General features: G+C 38.7%; 1 protein-coding gene across 3 annotated transcripts in view; it reads right to left on the reverse strand.

Annotated features, from left to right (window-relative positions):
* ncoa1 (nuclear receptor coactivator 1) overlaps positions 1 to 5,454 on the reverse strand; it is a 159,222-nt gene extending 153,768 nt beyond the window's left edge. For all 3 annotated transcript variants that reach the window (XM_042094295.1, XM_042094296.1, XM_042094294.1), the window contains exon 1: positions 4,942 to 5,454. The gene's annotated coding sequence lies outside the window, so the exon portion shown is untranslated. The remainder of the gene's footprint in view (positions 1 to 4,941) is intronic.
* Positions 5,455 to 27,034: the final 21,580 nt, after the last annotated feature.

Below are 27,034 nucleotides of genomic sequence, written 5' to 3' on the forward strand. Positions count from 1 at the left end.
AAGTCTAATTGCTTCTTTTTTAAATGGACTGTCAGAAAAGACTACATGCACCCAGGGCCAACCGTAATTTAATTCGACCTGAACAAAATCGTGTCCTGAGCTGGCTATTAACGTGCCTTTTAGGCTCTCAAAAGTGTAGCTTATAGCCTACATATGGACACAAATTGCATGCTTAAATAGCCTAAGAACTATTTTAAAACTGTTTTGTTAAACTATTCAACCGTAACACTTGCCATCACGCATGCACCTCTTCCTCTCCCTCTCGTGCACTCACACACACGATGGCAAAGCATCCTCTTTGTGACAGGTCCCTTAACAAGCACATAGCCCATTGTGCAGGCCTACTCTATGAAAATAATTGCTATCACTCAGCTCTTGGATTAACATGATACACAGGATTTACACAAAAAGTGATGCAAATTGATAGACAATTGTGTATCAAAAGAAGAAAGAAAAGTTTGCATAATTAAATTATTTTGAATTAATTTTTTGCAGCATATAGCCTTTACTATCTACCCCCCTTTTTGACAACTGACTATCGGTTTTACATATCGGTTAACGGCCTCCTGTTTTGGTAATAATTGATATCGGTATCGGCCAGGGCTGTAGTACTCGAGTCCGGTCTTGGACTCGAGTCCGGACTCGAGACCGTTTTTCTATGGTCTCGGACTTGTCTCGGACTCGCTAGTATTTGGACTTGGTCTTGTCTCGGTCTCGGCCACTGGTCTTGCCAAATATGGCTTTTGGTCTCGACCGAGTCCAGGTGTCTTTAGGGCCATCAAAATGAACGTGTTAATCGCCGCGATTCATTTTGAAATACATAATGCGTTACAAAACACTCAATAGTGTTTACCTTTGTGGGGGGCTGATGTCACGTAACGGAAGCCGCAAAACCTAAAACCGCAAGCCTGAGAGTTTATTTTACTGTCTGTGGAGTTAGCTGAAGATAAAGAGGAACCAACATTTAGCCAAATAGTAGCTTTACTGCAAACTGCTTTTCACTCTTGTTAGATAACGTTTACAATGTCAAAATGCACCAACAGCAACAGTTACATAAAGACGATACTTTTCGGGTCCTCTCCATTAAGATCCAACTTGAACGTAGGCCTACTCCATTTAATTGAGAGCGCGTCTGAGCGCACACGAGAAGGAGAGAAAACGATTGGCAGGCTCCAGCTGGCTTGTCGTTGTTGATGATAATTGATATCTCCTTTTTAATATAAGAAACTTATAAAAGGAAGGCAACAAAGACGAGGTTAGAGGAGATTGCGGATTTATCCGATTTCCACTACTGACCAGTTATAAACATGTATGACATGTAGGCTGCACTCACTGTGATTTGAAAAATGGACAAAAATATGAAGAGTTGTCTTTGCCTTTGTGTAATGGAACTGGTGAGTCTTGAAGTCTTCAATAATTTGTTTACATGAAGCACATATTATGCTGATTGAAACACATTCCATTCAGATAGCTAGGTGACTGGCTCAGGCTCATCATTCACTTTTAATTGCAAACAGAAAATGTCTAGCTAGCATCATGTCATTACATGCTTCTATTTCCAAAGGAATGAAAACTGTTTATACCAACTTAATATCATGCTTATCATTGTTAATATTGTACAATACATGTGGTACAAACAATATTAGAGCTTGTGGACTAGCTATAGGCTATATTTCAATGGAGCTGGTAAAAAAAAGATCATTATGAGAACGTGGCCACAATGGGCTTAAAGTAACAGTGCACCATTTACAAATGAGTTAAACAGCATCAAATGTGTAGTATTTCTTAAGAAATTAATACTTTAAAACACAATTACTGTGTCAGTATTATCATTTAAATAATATAAAAGTGTTTTACTTTTACCTTTGTGGTTACTCATTCATTTTGTGATTTATGTTGTATTTAATATGCCATTTAAGAAGCTTTAGTCTTTAGGAACTTTTTAATTGCGGTTAATCGAGATTAATTCATTTTAAAATATATATTTTGAATCGTTTGACAGCCCTATAATAATATTGGAGAAGGGGAATGGCTACACTTACAAATCCTGGGTGTGTTCACACTGTTTTTGCTTTTAGATAATAATAATAATAATAACCCAAAATGATTGTCTTGATACTGTCATGCATAAGACTTTTTTCCTATCCTGGACTCGGTCTTGACTCGGACTCGAACCTTTTTGGACTCGGTCTTGTCTTGGACTCGAACCTCTTTGGACTCGGTCTTGACTTGGTCTCGACTAGTCCTGGTCTTGGACTTGTCTTGGACTCGACAAAGGTGGTCTTGACTACAGCCCTGGTATCGGCCCTGAAAAAACCATATCGGTCGATCCCTAGTACCAATTCTAAAAACATCGGAAATCGTATCGTTTTTTGCGTGAAGGGATCCTGATACCTTTCTAGTATCGATACACCGTGCAACACTAGTACAAACTTTTAATGGTTCAGCCATGCTGAGAACATGTTTGTCTTTCACCCTACAAAATTGGGCCTATGAAGAATAATTTCTATTATATCAATATCTCAAAACATTGCTTCACAGGTACTCCAGGCTGAAAACCTGAAGTAATTTCAAGGGCTGAAAACAATTTGAAGACAGGATTTTAACAGAAATATATTATATGCCTTGGTTTTGGGAACCATTCTTGATATAGACAAGGTTTGAACAAAATCTGAGACGGTGCAGCAACAACCTTATCTGATTTGACACAGAATGACCCAATATAGTGCACTGCTTTCCATGCAATGAAAAAAAGAAGCCATCAGATAACAATATAGTGAATTGCTATGCATACACTGTACTAAGCAACCACCGCAAAATAGTGCATTGCTTGGCCTTGGTTACATTTAAGCTTGTGATTCACTGGTTAATAAATTGCTCACTCATACATCTTCTCATTGTGTGCCATGCCACTACTGTGCCACTATCTGATAAACTACTTAATATGGAATAATAATGGAGGTTAATTTATGTCAGTTTAATCGTAGGTTCTCCCAATATTTACCACTGATGCACTGTTCTGTCAGGTCACTTTACAAAGCGACTCAGTATATGAACACCAGGGCTCCAGACTAGCTTTTTTCACTAGGAGCAGAGTGGCCCCCAACTGAACATTTTAGGGGCGCAACCAGAAAATGTAGGGGCACACACCGTAAACACTGTATTACTAATAAATACTTTGATAATAGATGCAGAAATTACAATGTGCTGTTTCAAATTCAGTGCCACATTTTATTGTGCACTTTTGAAGAAGCAACATAGAAGGTAAACTGACAGCACCATGACTGTCATGACAGTACAAATATTAAAAAATATACATTCAGAATAAAAAAGTGCTTAGTAACAAAGTGCTTAGTAACCTTTCGGTCATTTCTCACAAAACAATACTTGAGGCTAAGATTGTGTTTAGTTAGTGTATTGTGTTTAAACTGCGAAGTGCCTGCACTGTCAGCAAACTGTGTTTCCCGCAGTTCTGGGGAACGACTGCAACATTCACAGTTCATGGAGTTCATCTCCTTACAGTACCTCAACCAGCTGAATTCTCGCAGCCAGTCTTCCCGAAATTGGTGGGTTCGGGTCTTTTTCGCCACAAAAACCTCTGACTCTGAATCTTCATCTGACTGTGATAGTGTAGACTCTAGCACTAGCACACTAGCCGCATGTCGGAAGAACGAGTAAATAGTTTGCTGGTTCATTGTTCAGATGCGTGTAGCAGGTTGTAATATTCGTCTCCTTCCCACAGATGTTTATGCGCGCTCGATTATCTCTAGGACCCTCCCCGTCCACAAATTAGTCACTTACAGTGGCCATTTCCTATCCTTCTCACAGTCATTGGCCTGCCACATATTTCGGATTCATTGACGGGCCCCTTCCATGTTTAACGTGTAAAAAAAAAAAAAAAGTGTTTTTTTTTGGTTGGTTCAAATTTACTGGTCGCACATTCTCAAATTTTGGTCACAAAATGTGAGCATTTGGTCGCAGTGTGGAGCAAGGTGCAGATCCAGTAAGTGCCCTATGGGCCAGAGTGAGGGATTTGAATTTAATTCTGGCTGCTACAGGAAGTCAATGAAGAGTAGCCTAACTAACAAAGGAGTTACATGTGTCTTCTTTGGCTGATTAAAGACCAGATGTGCTATTGCATCTGAAATTGTCTCACTACACAAACAGGTAGGTCAGCTTACAATGAATTGCAATAGTTCAGTTTGGGAAAAACCATGGCCTGCACAAGAAACTGTGTGGCATATTGTGTCAGATAAGGTCTGATCTTCCTGATATTGTATAAACCGAAATAAGTTTGTAAGTGAGGCTATACTGAGAGAAATTGTGTCTGTCATCAATTGTGACACCCAAGTTAGGTGTCAATTTATTTGTGTAAGTAAATAAAAAAAATAATATGCGTAAAACAGTAACAAAAGTGCATTTTGTTCTTTTGCCTATAGGCTAATTTCTAACAAAAAAAGCAGCTGAAAGGGTTAACGGGGTTACCATTCGTGGTATTATTTCGATAGGAAAGGTGACTCAAACCACGGTACAATTTATCCTAGATGTAACTTTACATAGGCAACAATTAAAGCTGAAAAAATAAATATATAAATATATATATAAATATATATAAAGACTGCAAACACAGCGTAATGTACAACCATGTACAACAATGTGCACCATGTATCTAATAGTTCAGGTCAACTTAACATTACACTATAGCAGGACGCCGAAACACTTAAAGTGAATGTCATCACACTATACAACTGATATACATGAATGGAGCGAAATGTTAACGCAACTTATGCACATGAAATTAGGGTACTGAACTGAAATGCAAACATTTGTTGCACATTGGACTTGCAATGCAGTATTGTATTGCACGTGTTGCAAATGTACCCAATTATAACATGAATAGGCTGCATTATAAGAAATAGAGAAGTAGCTTTAATTACGTACCTGTTCAATCACTCCGCTGTCAAATCTCCGAATGCCAGGCAACTTCACGCTAGCCAGCTAGTCAACTAGCAAGCTAGCTAATTTCTTACTTGCTAGCGAGCAAGCAACTAGCTTTGAAACGATTATGTATGCATACATTCAGATGCAAACACTGACAAAACGAGTGCCTCACCGGACTGCTTTCAGAGTGATCGGATAATTCTGTCAATAGAGAGACGTGATTGACAAAGGAAAGTTTTGAATATTTTGAGACCTTATACCAGTTGGAAATGTCCAACCCTGCAATTACAACTACCCAGTTGATGGCTGCAAAGATTTTCCCTAACGTTACCTAAAACGTGCCACACATCGTATATTTTGTTTCCATTGGTGGATTCCTTTCGGAAATATTTTATAACTAACTCTTTCCCAGCCTTCACTTGTTTGTAATGTTTCAATTGTTCAAACAAGCAGCTTAAAAACTATTAATTCTAGCGTTGGTGTCTGCCCACCGCCATTTTCAACCTTTACACAAATAAACAGGGCAATGTCGTACAAGCACGTACCATGACGTCAATGAAGCGCGCTCGCGAATGTGGAAGTTTTGCGCTCTTATGTCTATGGTCCATAGTAAGAAATTATGTTTTGTACCTGAGTGTTTCTGGTTTAGCCCTCCGATTTTCGTTTGCGCATACTGTACATGAGCAAGACTAGTGTCTGCTGCTCGTTTCCACCCTATGTTACCACCCAATATGGGGAACGACTCAAGATCTGGATCACTTATTAAACATATAGCACAAGTCAGTAGGCATATCACCCCATGGGATGTAAATCCACAACAAACATTTAAATTCATAGTTGACAGCTGTTTATGTAGTCTTTGTAACCTTGACTGCATTTCGTGATTTTCTGAAACGTGGACACAGACCTTTTTCACAGCACACTTTTTGACATGAAATAGTAGGACAATGTATTTACAATTTTTACAATAAAGGTACTCTAAGCGACGCCACGCGTTTTTTAGGCTAAAACGTTTTATTTCACTTTTTTTTTAAACGTTTTTATTTCACTGCAAACATCACCTAACCAACCGCTAGCTGTCTCCTGAATATACTGTAAAAAAAAACGCGATCTCTGTGGACCGCCCAGGCTCCAAAAACGGCAACAAAAACAACCTGGGCAAACCTAGCCCATAAAAACATAACAAACTGTTCCAGCAAATCACAGACGAGATGCGCGTTTACAGTAGGCCTAGGCCAGTTAATCTAGCCCAAAAAGACAAAAAAAATTGCAACAGTTATGTCTCATAGTTTTTATAGTGCACAGTTTTTATTGTACCCTCCTGAATCATATGCTAAACGTCTACCGCCATAGATGGAGTGGAACATATTTTTCGAGATTAAAGGCCAAAATTGTGCCCAATAAGTAAATTGAGTAGGCCTAGAATAGGGTCAAATTTTCAATGAATACCCGACAAACACGGGACGTCCCCCGGACCTTATGCGGATGTAACGGTGTTAATAAAGTGCTCCATATAGTTATTGTTAAATCCTGCTAAATGGGTCAAGACTTTTATTTTGGAATTATTCTGTACAGTTGCATCAGAGAGGGTTAAAGCGGAGCTAGTAATCAAGGATCTTTGGTTGTGTCGCAGAAGGGAAGTTAACTGCTGCAGGTAAGCTGCGCAGGGTCCGCATTAAAAGTCATTAAAAGTGTTATAAATTGTATTATATATGTCCTATATCTATTGTTAAAATCATTATGTATGTTCATCCACATAACTCGCGTTTCAGCGATGTTTTGTATTGTCTTGTAACTTTTATTACAGTGCATGCAAATGCACTGTATTGTTATTCCACGGGCTTCTTCCGACTTATTATTATTCTTCCAGGCCCTAATTTGGCTTGAACCGCTTATCATAGAAACTTGGTTCACACTTCGACACGTAGCTCTTGCTACAAATTTTCGTTCTATGACTTTTCATATTTCTACAACTTTTACTTTTTGAGATATTAAATAAAAACTAAACTTTAAAATTCTCTGTAGACTTAACATGGCTTTATGACATCATAATAGGCTATTAAGGAAATAGAATGCAATCAACAGCACCTGTGCTCTCTCACTGACTGCCTGCAGCAACTTGAATGGAACCTCTTCTCTGTGTCCCTCTCCATTCAACTGAATAGCTCACTTCTAATCTCAACTTTCTTTCACTTCCTTTTCTTCACTTTCCCTCATTTTCTCTATCCCTCTCTCTATATCTCCAAATTTTAATAACTTTTAACTAGTTTTACTTTTGTTTTACTTTTCTTTTTTTTACTAATTACACTATTTTAGCATAGCAACCACTATAATTACCCTAGCAACAGCCTAGCAACCACCTTAAGTACCCTAGCAACAACCTAGCAACCACTTTTTATAGCATAGTAACCACTATAATTACCCTAGCAACATCCTAGCAACCACTTTTATAGCATAGCAACCACCTTAAGTACCCTAGCAACAACCTAGCAACCACTTTTATAGCATAGCAACCACTATAATTACCATAGCGACAGCCTAGCAACCACCTTAAGTACCCAAGCAACAACCTAACAACCACCTAGCAACCACTTTTATAGCATAGCAACCACTATAATTACCCTAGCAACAGCCTAACAACCACCTTAAATACCCTAGCAACAACCTAGCAACCACTTAGCAACCACTTTTATAGCATAGCAACCACTATAATTACCCTAGCAACATCCTAGCAACCACTTTATAGCATAGCAACCACTATAATTACCCTAGCAACCAACCCAGCAACAACTTTGCATGCACTGTATTTCCTTCACCTTGCTTTTCTAGTTTGGTTTTGTATTTTCGTTTGACCTTGAAGCATGATGGTATGGCTTTAGTGCAAATTTTAATATCACATTTATTTTGTTCAGGCAGACCAGATCTCTCTGTCTTCCCTCATGTTTGTATTTCCTGACCTATGCAGGTAACCAATTGTATTTGTTGTTTTGATTTTATGTTTCGTGAATGTTTTGTTTCACTCGTAGCATGGCTAGCATTCGCGAGCTAGAATGACTAGCCATTAACGTCTTTGTAGCGTTCTAAATATCACCATAAAAGTGGAGTGTTTACCTTTTTATGAGCGCTGTTTTGCGCGTTTACTAATGAAAATAGATTAAGTAGTGTTTGTATTTGTATGTGGTATATCAAATTTACTCTCTGATTGAATGTTTGCATATTCTACTGTTTATATTTATTTTATCATACTGGATGATCAACCCCATGTAAGAATATAATTAGATCTAATTAGAAATATAACAGATTTCAACAGATTAGATATAGTTTACTTATACAGTTACATACGTTCACACATTCACACTCGTGTTTTTATGCCACATTATTCCCTTTTGGAATTTATTTTGTATTATTTTATTGACACACCTCACCTCATACTGGACCTGAAATGAAATAACCATATGCTTAGATACTTAGTGTAGTAATAGAATTGTGTCTGAGAGCAGAAGGGAAGTTAACTGCTGCAGGCGGACCAGATCTCTCTGTCTTCCCTCATGTTTGTATTTCCTGACCCATGCAGACAAATAAATCTGCTTCATCCACCATCATCGTTTCCGAGTGTATCACCAGTAAAACACAATGCAAGTTACACGGACATTCACAACGTCCCCGATTGGTCCCCAACGTCATGTTCTCTAGCGGACGTTCCGTTGGCGTTATTGTCGCCGGAGCAAGTATCCTTTGGTTATTGCGCGACATCAGGTGCCGGACTTTCTGGGGACGTCACCGTCAGGTCCCTCAGATGACATTCGCATTTGGTCATTTCAAAGATGTCCTAAGGACGTCCTTGTGTGGGCCCGACAATAACGTTATACCGGGGACATCAATGGGGCGTAATTAAGTACACACATGGCAGCGGAGTTGAGAGAGCTCTGGCTACAGCTTGAAGGATGGAGACATCCACATCATTACGTAGCAACATTGAGGTCAGCTTAGGATCAGCTACACAGCATTCGGAAGAAGTACGTAGAAGTAAGTAAGTAACATGTTTGGTGTAACTGATAAAGTTTTCAATAACTGAATGAAACTGAATGAAAAGTTGTCAAATGTTAACGTATAATGTAACAGTCTGTAATTTTCCTCTGGGGATGAATAGTGCCCAGTGAAAAGTATCTATCTATCTAACGTACACAGTAAATCGGCCAGTGTTAATTTTACTCTATGGGTGTTAATTTTAACACTATTCCAGAGTTTATAATCCTCACTCATCAGTGTTAAAATAACACTTGCCATAGTGTTGCCGTATTAACACTAGCCTAGTGTTTCATAATTAACTCTATCAGAGTTAAAATTAACTATTGGAGTTTATCATTAACTCCATCAGTGATTCATAATTAACTCTATTGGAGTAATTAATTAGTTTCTAGAGCCATATATTTATCAAAATAAACATATTAAACAAACCACAGCAAATTATTTACTTTTCTTTTTTTATTAACATTTGCCATGATATGGCTCAAATAAATGTGCAGAGGTACAATATATATGTCAAAGTATGGTCCATAAGCATTTTGTTGAGCAAAGGCATTATACTCATACAAATCATTGACTGTAACAATAAAACAATGTTTCTCACAATCCATAACCACATATGCATGAAAATGCTCTGCAACACTGAGTAAACATTTCATAAACAAGAAATAAAACAATATAATCAAGAGATTTTTTACAATTTCACAAACTTGTGTTTTGCTTCAAACCTATTACTAGACATGTGCAATAATGGGCCAATTTTCCATAAGCAAGACAGATAATGCACCATGAAGTGATGTTACATGTGGGTATACCCAAAGTCCTTTTAGGCAAGTCCCTCCACTCAACAGCCATATTGCAACGCATTTTGGGCACTTATTGGGCATCTATTTCGGCAGGCTTCAAAACACCAATCTTGCTCCATGATTGACACAATGTCTTCACAACACACGTGAGGAGACACAGCACTGGCTCAATGTATTCACATGTCCACGTTTTGCCACGGAGGGGGTGTGATATACAGTGGGCATCGCTTTCAAATGGCCACTTCAGTCGCGCATTACGAGGCGTGAAGCTGCGTGAAGCTTTAGTACCACTTTCAGCCACTGTGCATCGCTCTGCCACTGTACATCGCTCTGCCTGCCGCCCCTTCTGAAAAAGCTCGATTTAGGTTACTTGGGTATAACTTAAGGCTTGACTACACGGTGGTAACGAAAATCGAAATTTGCTGTCTACATTATTGTCAGTGTTTGGGTAACGCAACTACGCAAATCAAAACAGTGGTGTGATAATTGAGCCAGTAGAGAAATAACTGTTCAGAATTAATCTGTAGCCTTGGGTAGGCTTCTGCGACGTTTTTAACAGGCTACGCTATAGAGGCTTAGACAACTATGACCCACGTTTTGGTTTCGTAAATTAATTTAACTGCAATGTAGACTGTTTGATATGTAATTTTTATTTTTCTGTACAATAAACAAATACATCTGCTTAATGCCGCAGAATTACATTCATATTTGGAACTTACATAGTCCAATGCATCGTTACACTACGTTAGTGTTTCCCAAAACCATAGTAGCAACGAACGTTCGCAACCACTATCGTAAAGTTGTGTAGTTACAGCTACACCTCTCGACCTGTGGTAGAATGCTAGTAGAAGCATAGTTCCAGGGATCTTCATGTCAAAGACGTCACTGACGCCAGTTATTTGTTTGCAAATTAATAATTATAAATATATTTAGGTTTCTAATTGATATTTACACTTCTAACCACCATACATCCATATTTTAAAATGCCCAAGGCAGAAAATACATAAATTAAAAGTCAATTTGCAGCCATGTGCACGTAAGTAAAAGTCACACACCTGCAGATAATAATAAGGTGGTGCGCACTTTTTGACGAGTCAGCTGAGAATATGTAGCCTTTGATTTTCATGGAGGGGGGGGGGGTCCTTGTTAGTTTACGCAAACCAAGCCAAGAAGGCTAATTCTGATTTTGATAATATGATCTGCACAAAAGATAAACTTAGGTAAACAACGATGTCAATATTCTTGGACAGGGGACTGGTAACTGCTGTGCAACGGCGGCTGTCATCTGCCGGCCTCAACGCAATGCGCCACAGAAGTATGTGCAGGTGCCCGTTCACGTGCTACTAAACGTCATTAACTACCTTAGTCCAGACTACTGAAGTTTTGGAAACTATCATGGTCTAAACTTACAGTACTATGTAAGTACGACAGTTTTGGGAAACAGTCGTAACTTACATGTTGGTTAGTTGAACGATGCATCCTGTTAGTAAAAAGCTAACCTCCGTAGTTGTACGGGAAACGCAACCCAGATCAGCTTGTAGGCCATTAGCAATCTGTTTATTTTATTTTATGAAGCCTACACAGTAGATCACATGCCACATTTTCACTTTCAATAGACAGATGCAATAGCCATTGGTCAAGTATTGAGTATAAAGCAATTAAGAGAGTACCCTATACAAAAAGTACTTCATACTATCATAAAAATTCGTTAAAACGAATAGCATTTTGCAACTTGACAGGAGAAAACTTGTACATCCATTGGCCCGTGGGGAGATCACATGCCAGTTGCCTCTCCCATCAGTGCTATGACTCGTTCGGCTCTGAGCTTGTTTCGCCAAAAAAACTCTATTGCAGATATCAATGCGTCTTTGTTCATGGGTTTGGTCTCACAGCAGAGGCTTAGACAACTATGACCCACGTTTTGGTTTCGTAATTTGCCCTACTTATTGACTGCAATGTAGTCAATTGACTGCTTGACAGGTTATTTTTCTTTTTCTGTACAATAAACAAATACATCTGCTTTATGCCGCAGAATTACGCACTTGGCCAGCCTATAGAACGGGCACATTTTGGAGAGAATAGAGAATGTACGCACGCAAGAATCTGTAGGCTATTTGTGGCTGGTTACCATGCATTAACTCAAGACGTCAAACATTTTCTAAACAATACAAACAGAAAGGATGCAGCAGGCAGAAAATGTAGAAGAGTCATTTCCAGTGGAAGAACAAAATGCTGAATGAAGCCCAAAGATATGAAGGCATATCTGGCAAGTTGTTATTTTTTGAAGACGTACAGTAAATGGTTGGGCTATAGGCCTAGTTTGCAAGACGGAGTTTGCCAAGCCTCACCAAGTAGCCCGTTTGTTTACAACTAACATTACATTTAATTAAACTGCTTATAGGCTATGCCGAAATAGTTTCAACATTTTGAATATCAGTGTCGGGTGATTTAGGAAATGCCTTATGGCTGAAAGCTTTTGGGATCCCCCTGTCAAGCAATAACCATACAAAAAGTTAAAAACAGATGGCATAATGCGCAAATAATATATTATTCCAATATATTCGAATACATGTGTTTATTTTAGAGGGGATATTCGAACGTCATTTTTGAGCAATTTTGACAGCCCTAGTCCGCTACGCCAATCGTCTATTAACATCTTCCACCTAACCCCGGTGAGTGGGGGTCGCTATAATGCGTGTGAAATAGCACCATTGAGTAGCCTATGCGAAATAGCCTTAAAATCGTTCCGGTGTTGTGTGCCTTCTGGTTTCTCCACCTACTGGTTTCCTTGCACGTGCATGCGCTGCAGCAGTTGTCAGACATTCACAAACAAGTTGAAGGTTTGAAGTCGCTTTTCATACGCCATGAGCGCTCGGCTACATTACAGCCACTCGGACAAAAGACATGTAAAAAAATATATGTTTTGAAAACTAGCATTAAACTGGATTCGATCGGTGATCAATGTATTGTTTCCGGTTCCGGTGACATGGCGCCAGCTTGAATTACGCTCCCTCACCAATCCCCGAAAAAAATCATAGATGCCCGGTTAAACACACCTAAAGTAAGAGATGATCTTTTGGAATAGTAACCTAAGTAATGAATCTCCGTTCAGCGGGTGCTCTCACTGAATTAAATGAACTTAAATTTAAGAAGAAAACTAAGAAGGGGAAAACAGTGGAAGACACCAAGAACATGGCGGAGAAACACGAGATTCAGCAATTGTTTGGTGAGCTGAAAGAGTCTTTGATGAAAGAACTTAAAGAGCTTAAAAATGAATTGAAAGAGTTCCGCCAAGATAACGAACGAGATATCAAAGCACTGATGCAGAAGACAACAGAGATGCGTGAAAACATGGAGGTGATGGTGAATCGGATTGATAATCTGGAGGCAAGAGTGAGTAACCTGGACGACACAGAAGTGAAGAACGAGAAAACAACAGAGGCAATGCTATTCCGAGTGGACAAATCGGTTGAACAGATGGACTATTTGGAAAATAAATCGAGGCAAAATAATGTCTGCATTTACAATGTTGTTGAAAAAAGCGAAGGCTCTGACATGACGGCCTTCCTGAGAGAACTCTTTGCGGATACCCTCGGAGTTCCAGGGGATTTAAATATCGTGCGAGCCCATCGCACCTCAAAAGAGAGACAGAACTTCACACGACCCATTATTGTTGCCTTTCTCAGCCTTGATACGAAAAGAGAGGTCCTGAAAGCAGCATGGCGAAAGAACGAAATTACTTGTAATGGAGCGCGGATCTTCTTTGACCACGATTTTACATACCAAGTAAGGCAACAGAGATAGCTGTATAAACCCATCAGACAACAATTAAAAGCACAACAAATCAAGAGCCATATCCTGGCACCAGCAAAGCTGCAAATCTTTAACAGCGACGGAACAACTACAATCTTCTTAAATGCCGACATAGCAGCTAAAAACTTAAATGAGAGAGGACTATACAGAACAGAGTCAGGATACTGAACTATGCAGAAGGTTGTTGATTTGGACTGACTTTTTCAAAAGAAGAGATGGACTACGTAGTTTACACTATAACTTTTTGTTGCTACTGTTAATGTCTGCTCACTCTCTCGCTCTTCCTCTCTCTCGCTCGTTCTGCTTTTCTCTCTCTCTCCCTCCATCCCCCTCTCTTTCTTTATCTCTCTCTTTTTTTCTTTTTTTTCCCCCTCAGATTCAGTTTGATTAACATGACTGTAGTGTTACACAACATTGTTAAATGTTGTGTGTGTGCGTGGGTGACTGTGTGTGGTCTAGTGTGAATGTGTGTGCAGCTTTCTCTATGTCTCCCTTCCTCTCTCCTCTAGTCTTTCTGGGATGAAATGGGGGGGGGGGGGACGCAAGCAAGGGGACTATAGTTTCAAAGGTAAATGACTGAAATGGTCTGTGTGTGTGATCTGTGTGTGTGAGACTGTGCGAGTGAGAATGTGTGTGAATGAATGTGCATCTCTTTCTCTCTCTTTCTTTCTTTATCTCTCTCTCTCTCTTTTTCTCTCCTTTCTTTCTTTCTTACTCTCGCTTCCTTCTTTTTCTCTCTCCTTTCTCTCACCTGGGATGGGAGGGTGGCGGGCGGGGGCGGGGGGCGGGGGCGGGGGCAGGGGAATGCTATAGTTTCGAAGGTAAATGATTATGGCTGTAAATGTTTCTTTATTCTTTTTCCTTTTTTGGGGGTAGCTTAATTCTAAATTGAATATATAAATGGATATTTAGCTTTGCTTTGATTTTTTTTTAATAATAACAGCGTGTATGTATAAGTGGGGTGAGGGGGAAGGGGAAGGGGAAAAAAAAAAAGAAAAAAAGCTAATTTGAATATAATATATATAATAAAAATGTGTGAGAGGCCAAAAGAAAATAGTATGGCACTGTTTGGCTTGGTAAATATTACTCTAAATAACTCTATACTTTAACTATGGCTGGATACTGAAATTGTGTCTCTGAAATGTTTGAGCCTTTGTGAGGAGATGGAAAGGAATAAAAAGGCAAAAGAACAGTATATCTGGGTAAGGCTGTTCTGATAGGCTTTGATTCTATTTAGAAAAGGTTAAATCTGGGTAACCTGCAAAATGAGCCTAATTTGGTGACACTTTAAGGGGAGTGGGGGACCTATACACAAGCTGACATAATAGGGATATGCTGACAATGTTAGCTGATACCCTGATCCCAATGATATCTGCTACAACAATCACCACAAGTTACTGCCTTCCATGGAGGGGGTACAGATGGAACCTGTAAGTCCTTGTTTATTTGTTTATTTGTTTTGTCACAATCTTCCTTTTCCTTTTTTGCTCGATTATTAATGGCTTACTCACATTTACATGCACACTGGCACTTGCTCATCCATCACATCCTTACACACACATGCACACATACACACAGACTCGTATATCAACACCACATTTTAGGGGCTTGTCTGTTATATACTAATAGTGTTAAACAAAGTACTTTGTCTTCCAATTCTAGCTTTTCATTGAGTAAAAAATTGGAGGACAGGGGTAAAAAGTATACTGTAGAGAAAACTGGAAATAGTACTTCAACATCTAAGCTATATCATGTATGATCTGAAAATAGTGTCACTAAAAGTGAACGGACTACACAATGCCATTAAGAGGAAGAAGATTTTGTTAGAAATGCAAAAGGAGAATGCAGACATAATCTACTTGCAGGAAACTCATCTGGAAGAAGAGGAACATGAGAAACTAAAGAAAATAACAAATAGTAAAGTATATTTTAGTACTTACAACACAAAGCAAAGGGGGGTAGCAATAATAATTAAAGGTCACATAGCCTTTGAAATGGAAGACTGCTTTACGGACAAAGATGGACGTTATGTTTTAGTAGTGGGGAAAATAGAAGGGATGGAGTTCTCTTTTCTAAATGTATACTATCCCCCAGACATGGCTCTTGAATTCATGATCACATTAATAGATTTACTAGTCACAAAGACTAAGGGAATTGTAATTTTGGCAGGGGACTTAAACTTATGAATTCTAAACTAGACTCAACAAGCAACAGGCAACATAAAGCAGAAAAGAATGCTAGTTTATTGAGGAAAGCATGCTCAGAGTTGGGGCTTGTAGATGTTTGGAGAGAGCTCCATCTGAACAAAAAAGAATACACCTGCTACTCAGGAAGACACTCAGTCTACAATAGATTAGATTGTTTTTTTATGTATAAAAACAATGCAACTTTAGTTAAATCATGTCAAATTAGCTCCATAAACATGTCAGATCATGCTGTCATTTCCCTGATATTGAAAGTCTTTGTGGAAATTAAACAACTCACTTTTACAAGAAACAATATTCATAGAAAAAATTAAAAAGGAACTAAAACAATATGTGGAATTAAATGACACAAAGGATATAGACCCGATCATATTATGGGAAGGAGCAAAAGCAGTAATAAGAGGTATTATCATTTCTTACTCCTCATCAAGAAAAAAGGCAAGAGTTACACTGGAGAAACAGTTAATTGAAGAAATTAAAATATTAGAGAATAGACACAGTATAACAGATAGTAAGAAAGACAGGTTGGAATTGAAAGAGAAGCGAGTAAAATTAGACAAATTACGTATGTTTGAGATAGAGAAGTTAATGCAGTTCCTTCTGATGACTTTAGATGCTGAAAAAAGCTTTTGATTTAGTTAGTTGGCCCTTTATGTTGGCTGCAATGAGGAGCTTTGGATTAGATGATGAGTTCTGTTGATGGATAAAAGCAATGTACACTAGCCCTGTTTCTTTAGTAAAAACAAATGGTACACTATCAAGACGGTTCCCAGTTCAAAGAGGTACAAGACAAGGAGACCCTCTCTCTCCACTCCTCTTTACTATCTACATTGAAGTTCTTGCAATAGCCATAAGACAAAATAAAAACATTACAGGGATAGCAATAGGGAAGGAAATACATAAATTAGCACTTTACGCAGATGACATAATACTCTACTTGACCTCGCCAGAAAACTCAATACAACATTTGATGGGAGTGATTGAAGAATATAGTAAAACCTCAGGATATAGTATAAATAAAAGTAAATGTGAAGCTTTAACTATTGGAATGGAAATGAATCAATGGTTGAAAGATAGCTATAACATTAAATGGGAAACAAAAACCATAAAATATTTAGGTATTTATATAAGTAATGATTTGAATGATTTATATAAAAACAACTGTGTTTCTTTGGAATTAAAGATAAGACAGGACCTAAATAGGTGGAAATTAATTCCTGATGGAATATACAGTAGAGTTGAGACAATTAAGATGATGGTACTCCCACAATTACTTTTTTTATTTCAAGCACTACCAATCACACTCCCACCAACATTCTTCACTACATGGATTAAGATGATTGCAAATTTCATTTGGAATGATAAAAAACATAGAATCAACTTTAAGCTATTAACACAGCCAAAAGAGAAAGGAGGATTAGGGACTCCACATATACAAAACTACTTTTTTGCGACACAAATGTTAACAATAATGAAATGGATGAGCAGTAGCACTGAAACAAGATGGATTAATATTGAGAAAGAGCTGACAAATGGAGTAATTGGAACTCTGCCTTTTCTAGGAAAAGAGACACAAAAACAATACATACAGTCATTCTGCATTGGAAATACCATAAGGAATTGGAAACAAATGAGCAAACGTTTAAAATTTCATACTGAAAGTATACAACTTAGACAAATGACACAAGATCCAGACTTCATAGCGCATAAAACAGATAACATTTTAGAATCATGGGCCAATAAAGGACTAATATTATTTGCACAGCTTTTTGAAAAAAATACAGTTGACACATTTGAAGCTCTATCGGCAAGATTTAGCTTACAGCAAAAACATTTATTTAAATATTTACAAGTTAGAAGTTATATTAAACAAAATGCAGAAAAGGAAACCAGAAATGAGGTATTAACTTTTTTATTAGAAACCAGAAACAAAAGTAGTGATGGACTCGCAAGTGCTTATAAGATATTGCAAAAAATGACAAACCTTAGAATATAAAGCAAAAGAAAAATGGGGAAAAGAGCTATCTGTAAACATATCAGATGAGGCCTGGAGCGACTCTTTAAAAGAAAACTTTAAAACAACTCAGTCAAAACACTGGAAAGAGTTTGCATGGAAAATAAGCCAGAGGTACTTCACTACACCTGACCAATGTGGAAAACACAGTTTAGGAACAGCTTGTTGGAGAGGATGTGGTGAAGGTAAGGCAAATCACACTCACATTTTTTTCTCATGTCCAGTAATAAGGTCCTTTTGGGAAGAGGTAGGAAGAGCCATTTCATACATCTTTGATTTAAAAGAACCCCTCACATTAGAAAACTTTTTAGGCATTGGCATAAAATCTAAGATTAAAACAAAGTACTGTAAACTTTTTAATATCCTGAGACTAACGGCACTTAAGCAACTCACAAGGCTATGGAAACAACCAAAACAACCTGTAATACTTACATGGTACAATACAATAGAAAAAGTTTTGGAAATGGAGAAAAATGATATTAAAAACTAGAAACCGTTCAGAAATACTGAATAAAACTTATCCAGAACTTATACTTAACAAAATAAATAACTACTTTGAAAATATATGTGTATAACAGACCTGCCTCTACAATGACACTCATACATACTGACACTCTACTATGACACTCATACAGGCGCACACTCATGCACACATTCATACACTTATATACATACATACATGAACACAGATAAGCCAATTCACTTATGTCTATTATTTAATTACTTATGTCTTGTATTTATGTCTTTGTCTTTGTCATTTGCTGGGGATGTTTGTTTTTGTTGTTGTGATGTTCCTTCTGTTTTTTTCTTTTTTTTCTGTCAATGTAATGTCCGTCAATGATTGTCTGTCAATGTTATGTTTTTTGTGTTTTGTTTCTGTTGGTGATTGTTTATTTTTTGAAGGACAAAATGTAAAAATGTTAAATAGTAGTGCAGTAGAAGACCTGTCATAATGATTTGATTGTAAATGAAAGCACTACATTTAAATAAAGTAATAAAAAAAAAAAAAACTGGATTCGATCCCGCAAAAGCAACACACGCGTGACTCTCTCCATCCTGATTCCCTACTCTTTGAGCCAACTAATATGTTACGCGAATCAATTAACTATTGTAGGCTACCATTAATTAATAACGTAGGCAACACCCAGGTAACATGTTGTCCAGGCTATCTGAAACAAGGGGTTGCCTCTCATCTACAACAACTGGTTACCATAGGCTGCTACAGTCGACCTAAATTCTGAGAAATTAAATGGTATGAGAAACGATCTACATAGCGCACCAGACCGCGATGTCTTCAAGGGTTGAATGAAGGGAGTTTGCAAAAATTAGTGTATTTTTCAAGTCAATAAACATTCTTGATTTTCGAATGTCTTTGTCAGGGAACATCTGACTTTTAAAAACCATAGGCCTGGTAGTCGCTCAGACAAGGAGTTATAAGATAAAGGCAATACATTTGTCACCTAATGCAGTTCAGTGAATTAGCAAGATACCATCAGAAGCCAACAATCATAAAGCACCTGTGCGCGCGCGCGCTCTCTCCCCTGAGCATGAAGCTGTCTGCGTGTTGTAGGCTAGATTTGCGTGAGTTCTTTCTATCTGCTTTACTTTTGTGAGTTGCGACCACCCAATCTATGTTATAGACGTTCTATGAGGTACCAGTGTTTAGCTGTGTCACAAAACGATAAGCTTTGTCAGACTACTTTTAAAATGATATTCAGGGCTATATACATTTTAAACATTGGGGGTTGAAGACCCGACAAAGCCTTGCGTTAATTCTTCAGGTGGGAAGTGTCAGGGATTTTCATCCGAGAGACGCTCTCATTGGTGGTTAGTATATGGAGTATCAAAATGGAGTATGAATAATCAAAAAAATAAACGCTAATGAAGTAAACTTGTGACCATCAAAAACCATTTATCGCCTGTAACTCCGTGATAACAGGACGTAACAGGAAGGCATTTGGCTGAGCAACAGAGGTTATGCTCTATATTTTGTCCAAATGATGTCTGTCTATCATCGTTGCACTCGGAGAAAACCAGAATGTTTAATTTGTCCTGCGTTTCTTCTACGGCTGCAAACGGGATTCACTCGCTCACTCGTTAACCAAATATTTCTTTATTAGGGCAGGGCAGGCATGTTTCTGGCTATTAAATTATTTCTAAACCAGTCTGCTAAAGTCTGTAGTGAAGTCTGTGTAGGGTTTTCCAGCTTCATTTCTTTTTACGAGACACCCTGCTCACTTGAGACCTCTGCCAGTTGTTGCAGCGTCGTTGCAGCGTCGTTGCAGCGTCACTGGAAAAATACAAATTAAAGTCGCGTGATGCCGCGTGATCCCGCGCGCAGACGGCAAGGGAAGCTGGCCAAGTCGAAGCACTGCCCACTGTATGTAGACAACACCATATGTTACAAACTAACCCCATGCATTTCTATGGAGGATTTTTTGAGTGCTGTGTTTCCTCATTAGAAAGTCTACCTCCTTAAAAAGCTCATGGTGTTCATGTATTCCAAGGCTCCCGAGCTGTTCTTGACCAAACGCTGCGACACTCGTTGCTTTAGGCGCCATGCCAGATAGCCCGTTCCTCTTGCAGCATCGTAGAAGTGTTCCTGCAAAATAATGTGGGCAAGAACTATGATTATCCAGATCAATAGTTGAACATTATTATTATATATAACCTTAAATGGAAATGAGTAAAATCTTACATAGCCATTGGTGGAGTAAGGATCCCTGAGATTAGGAAACAGTCACAATGCAGAGTGCATATCTTTTTCTTTGACTACGTACTGGTATCCTTCTAAAAACAATAGGAAAATGATATTAGATATATTCAGACAACATTACAAGCTATAAAATGGAAGAGTGATTAAACATGGATTATGGATAAAATATAGACTCAACGCTTCTTGCCACTAAAATATGCTTTGGCTAACGCATTTTTAACAGTTCAAGACAGGTGGTAAGTACTAGGATCAGCAAGACTTGTTGTAAGTAGTGCTATGAGAGGAGATCTGGTCCGGTCACCAACGTGAGCAGACAGTGGCATACGCTATGCTGAACTTGGCTTGATCCAAGCATTCTAACAGTGCCTTTCAGTGTTGGAGCAGTGGCAATACCTCTAAAGCTCTAGGAGTACGGTGTTCATTTTAGGACATCCTCAGACTCAGGTGTCAGACTCAGAAAAACATCGGTCATCTTCAGACAAAACTGCCTCAGCGTCAGAAAAACCTCTGTCATCTTCAGACAAAACTGCATCAGCGTCAGAAAAACCTCTGTCATTTTCAGACAAAACTGCCTCAGCTTCAGAAAAACTTCTGTCATCCTCAGATAAAACTGCTTCAAACCAAACTGCCTCAGAAAAACATCTCTAAGGAGTCAGGTCTCAGAAAAAACGCTGTCAGAAAAAGTGGAGTCAGGTCTCAGAAAATCAGGTCTCAGAAAAGTATTAAGTATTAAATAAAGACAAATGTGCTATGTAGGAGAGAGCTATTCAACTATTGGCTTGCGGGGTGAATGCGGTTCGTTGGATTTTACCTGTGGCCTGCCTTCGAATTTAGCTTCTATGACTAAGATCAAATCAATAAAATAAAACAATAGCAGTGATTGGCTGCAAAAATAAATAATGTCACGCGTCTTGCACCTCTCAAACTGGGCTATCAGGTAACCTAGAGAAGAATTGAAATGATGAAATATGACCAAGGCATTAAAATGCTGCTTGTTTGTCAGGATACTTTTTCACTGATTTATTTTAAAAATATGAGCTATGAGTGTGAATGTTATATATTCCATCCCCTAATTATGTTTTACTGGGTTATTTGACAAATAATCTATATGGATTTGCTCTATAAAGACCTTATGTCTGTTTGGGATTGTTTTGTGAGCCTGGGGTTGTTTTGTGAGCCTATTGATGTAGCCTATCTCAGATGTATCTCAGAATAAAGGAATACTTCATATTACTCTAAACCACCGTCTGTAAATCAACTGTATACTACTGTCTACATTGCACTATATTTCTTGACCTGTCTCTGTATATTTCATCACCTTTCTATACTTTGCCTCACATTACAACACAGCTCAGATCTTTGGTTGCCATGAAGGCCAATCGTTCTAAATGGATGGTTGCTATGGCCAAAGGCCAGTTCTATCTCTGCCGTTGTCAAGCGGGCATATCGTAGAATTCTGATTAACCTTATCTTATTTGAAACATCTTTATTTTACTTAGCCCACTTCCATACAGTGCGTCCCATTAAGAAGTGGCCACTTCATTCGCGTTTACCGTGATTCACACAGCAGCATTATTAAATCGGCTCGTTTTTGTAACAGAGATAGCTGTTTATTGTCCCTAGGTTTACAGAAACACCTATTCATATTAATACGTAGCCTATGGAGTGCTGCCGACCACTGTTCATTACGGCCCAGAATGCCTTGCATGTCTTTACAACAAAACAACACAGTAAAACCTAAATGCCCGTAAACATATGCATTTGCATACTTGTAACATTTTTAATAATACTCTCCCTTCATGATATTTAACAATAATGAAAAATTTAATTTGAATACCGTCAATATGAAAATAACTGTACTACGTCAGCAATAAATAGCTAATGTTCTCCTTACCATTTCAGTTCGTAAGTCCATACTATCCCATGGCAGAGCAAGGATTTCATGATTGGGCAAGGTTGCGCGGAGACATTGTGGCTGCCCAGAAACATTGTGCATACTTGGAAGGCATTGTGATAGATGTACCAGTACAACTGCAAATGTGGAAGGTGATAGTTACCAAATACGGGTGGGTGGTTTGCCAAATGCTGGAAACTTTTGGAATGTTTTCTCTTTTTTTTTAGCTAATGCACCCTCACATTGGAGTCCCGAGTTCAAATACAAAATTTGGTATCGATATGTGACAGTGTTCCTGAGATATGGACGACTTCCTGTTTTGGAGCTTCGCCGCCGATTTCGTTTGGCTGTGACGGACAAACGCTTTCGAAAATCAAAAATCCTTCTGGTAACTTTTGTGAGGCTTGGTCACAGGATAATGTACGTCAAGTTTCGTGGCGTTCGGACCAAATTTGTGACCTGTGTGAAAATTTAGTTGCGCTTTCTGTTCAATCCAATATGGCGGACGAACGACACGCCCACCTGACGTCATCTTCGCGAGCAACTTACACCGGTACTGACCGGACGTTTTAAAGTTGGAACGGTGTCTCTGTCTCAAAGGGCCTAGGCGCTAGAGCTGACAAAAAATTAGGGAGACGGGAAAAATAAAACTTAAGAAGAACAATAAGTGTGCTTTGCAAGCACTTAATAATTTCATTAGGCAGTAAACTCGTCTACATATTACCATATCCATAAAAAAACTGCTCATAATTTCAGAGAATTAACATTTCTTACTCTGCTCAGCTGTAACGTTATGCCTGATGGACTGAATATCCTGCACATGCTTGCAAGCTAGTATTGAACCACAATTTCTACAAATATCTAAAATTAGTATTAGCTAGCTAACTTCTATACTATTTGGCTTACCTGCACCCTTTATAAGTTAGGAAACAAAGAAATTGATCTAACCCAAATAAAGCCAATAGACTCTTAACTAATAAATGTGCCATACAGATTCATTTGTGCCAGGTGAGCATTTGGCAGCACACTAACGTTATGATCGCTATGAACAGTGGAGTCCTGGCTGTAACTAATGTTAACCAGCTAGGCTACGTTAGCATGTTAGAGCTATTCCCTCAGTGGGTATTCAAATTCCAACCGCCTTTTCGAATTTCAGAAAGGACTTTAAGATGTTGTCGACTCCAATATTATATTAATGTCAGTTTACAGTTTAAGTATTACAAATTAACATAAACTTAACCATTTCAATTTGATAAGGTTATAACCCACCGAAGTTATATTAGCTTGCTGGATGTTTTACCAATCATTTTCTGAGCTAGCTAGCGACCTTGCTACTAGCTAGCGACCAAGCTAACGTCACCAATATTTCATAGTAGGTAAAACACGTTGGTATGAAAACATATACCTGTGATGTGACATTACTTAATTGTGTATTTGTCGTAGTTTTCATGCTAGCTTACAGAAGTAGAGGGAACAAATGACTTTACCTTTTACTATCCCACGCTGTACTTCAATGGCGTCCATCTTCTTTTAAAAAATCTCAACTGAAGGACCGGAAGTGTAAATGACTCCACCCCAGAGTTCGTACATTCACACCCACTTAAAACACTAGGTTGTGAGTTTTAATTACACGGTGGGTGTACATGTTTGTTCAAACAACTCCCGAAGTTACACTAATTAACACTAATGAACACTGAAAAATATGTCTCTGAAAAATTAACACTTAATAACACTGTCAATTTTACTGTGTAGGGTGACCGGACGTCCCCGGTTTCCAGGGACAGTCCCCGATTTCGGTGACCTGTCCCCAGCTGGAGCTGTCTCCGGAAAAGTCTCTGGTTTTCACCATGACTGACAGACCCGAAATTGGAATAAAAGAAAGAAAGAAAACACTGACCAAACGTACAGTTGCGCACCCTTCACGCACAGGCTCAAGTCAGTCAAAGCAAGCGCTCAGCTCAGACCTCAGACATGTTCTAGAATGCCCGTGTTTCTGGTAGGCTATTTCGATTGGTGGAATAGCAGTGCGGTAGAATCTTTGAAATTAGTGATGGGGACGAGACCGCCTATGCCGAGTCCGAGTCAAGACCGAGTCTTTGAAGGGTCGAGACCGAGTCTGTTGGTTTTCAAATACAGTCGAGTCCGAGTCAAGACCGAGTCTTTGAAGAAGCAAGTCCGAGTCGAGACCGAGTCTTTTAGGAGTCGAGACCGATTCGAGACCAAGACCATAAAAAAATTTCAGTTTTAATATTCATAATTTAATATCACCCCAGTTAATAATCAACAGTTAGGCCTACAGACTAAGCTAGATCGGGAATTGTTTAGAGGAGCAGTCTTAACGTCTTAATATGGACTATGCTGACCTACAGACACTCACCGGCAGCAGAGCCATAGAGATAAATAAACGGCTCTGACGGCAGTATCTTTGCATTGCACCATGGGATGTCATTTTCAAATAATGCCGGTCAACATTGCATTTTATTATTATTGTTGTTATGTGTTGTCTGTTTTTTATATGAACATAAAAAATGCGTTGGTCTCGAGGACTCGGTCTGAAATTACGAGTCCTTCTCCTCCCACTGTGGTCCGAGACCGAGTCAAGACCGAGTCTTTGAAGGAACGAGTCCGAGACGAGACCGAGAAAGCAGAAATTGGTCTCGAGACCGGACTCGAGTCCGAGACCGGACTCGAGTACTACATCACTATTTGAAATGAAACCACTTGTGCGGGGGACTTATTAAACTATTCATCACGAACGTGCCAGCTGCTCAAGTCCAGGTTAAACTAAAATTGCGGAGTACTCGTCACACAGATAGCATACATATCAATACACATATATCATGTGAATGGCCGGAATCTAAGCTTTCCAATGATATTAGTGCCAAATTGCTGTGATTTGGTTCGCGAGAAAATTAACAATGAACTTATGTAACAACTCTAGCATCGGTAGGCCTACAACAAGCGGTTCCTGAGTAGTCCGGTTTTGAAATTGCAACAAATTTCTACATGGTCTCCAACTTTGGGGCAAAATTATAATGTAGGCCTATTCTCATGTAAACTATTTATGTCAGTACAAACATTTTTGTAAATTGTTTAGCCAGAGTAGGCCTATCCCACCATATGGTTCTCATATTGCCAGATTCCAGACAATCACCTACAAATATGAATATAGCTTATATTTCTACTGGCATGCTTCCTAGTGACATTAAGACAAAAATATAAAGGGAAAAAAATCATGAGACGTGAGTTATTTTTTCTTGATATAAGACTGACAATACATAGGCCCTATTAGGCTACATAAGACAAATATTATCACATCATACATTCGGGTATAGCACAGACTGTCCTGAAAAAAGAAGATAGGCATTGCAATGACCAAGATAACTAGCTAGATTAACTATCTGAACAACACGGCCACTAGGATATCATTTCATGGAGTGCTGAAATGTAGCCAATACTATTTTGGACCATTTCTGAACTGTGAAACTGTGAAGAAAATATGCTTTGGTTGGACGATATCATAACTTATTCCAATATTATAACTATTCCACCTGTGTGTGCATGGTTAAAATTCTGAAGTGCAAGTTTAGGCTACAGTACAAATATTTCCATCCATAGATAAGAATAATGAAGTCTAACCTCTGAATTTCTTTTCAAAGTGCACCAGATTGATGCATTTAAACGTTAAAATATACCAAAATTTCTTACAGGGGAGCATACCCCCGAACCCCCCTAGGGGGGCTTGTGGACTAGTGCTGCTCTAATCTACTGACGCCCCTGGGACAGTGTCCCTGTTTAAAGTTTACAAAGATTAAAACATTATATGTTTTACGCTTATCAACTGAAAATGTCCCCGGATTTTGTCTCAGAAATCTGGTCACCTTAATCTAATGTAGCAATTAGCTCACCTTTAGCAGGTTAGCAGTTCGCTTCTAACCTTTAGAAGGTTATCTATAATAGGCTAGATCTAGAAGCTAACCTCTAGCAGGTTAGCTGCTCATTAGCCTACCGTAGTCTACGGCAACATACAGTTTATGAAGTTGTGCGTCTATGAACAAAGTAGGTTCACTGCAGATATGTAATTATGTAAGTTACAGACAGTCATGAACAACTGATGCTAATTATCTTGGAAACATTCTCTATAGCAGCAGTCACGTTGTCATTGTTTGTGTCAAACAAGTTGTGGATTTGTTGTAACATTAAAAGGTGACTTACTCTGTGCTGGAACCATGAACTGATGCTCGAAGCTCCAAGGTGAACGAAACTTGGAAGTAGGTAACAGGTACACGTTCAATAATTCACGTTCAACAATTCCAGGATACGCGTTTTTCATTGGTTGTTGCATTAAATCTTACCCAGATACAATACAGTTATTTTCTAATTGCCTATTGTGTAGCCCCTCTCGTTATTTTTGATTGGCTGATAAGTGGCAGGCTCAACTCCAGGGGAGACGCGCTTGATTCCTGCCGGTTCCATAGTGAGAGCGGCGCGGCCAGAGACATTTTGGGCGCTGCCGCAGCATATTAAATATATAAATAGTTTTTCTGCGTGAGAAATACAATGTGTGGCGGGAGAGCGTGACAAAAGACTGAAATGAGTGACTGTCACGCTCAATGCGTG

Source organism: Alosa sapidissima, chromosome 6 (assembly GCF_018492685.1).
Source record: "Alosa sapidissima isolate fAloSap1 chromosome 6, fAloSap1.pri, whole genome shotgun sequence".
NCBI classification, from domain to species: Eukaryota; Metazoa; Chordata; class Actinopteri; order Clupeiformes; family Clupeidae; genus Alosa; species Alosa sapidissima.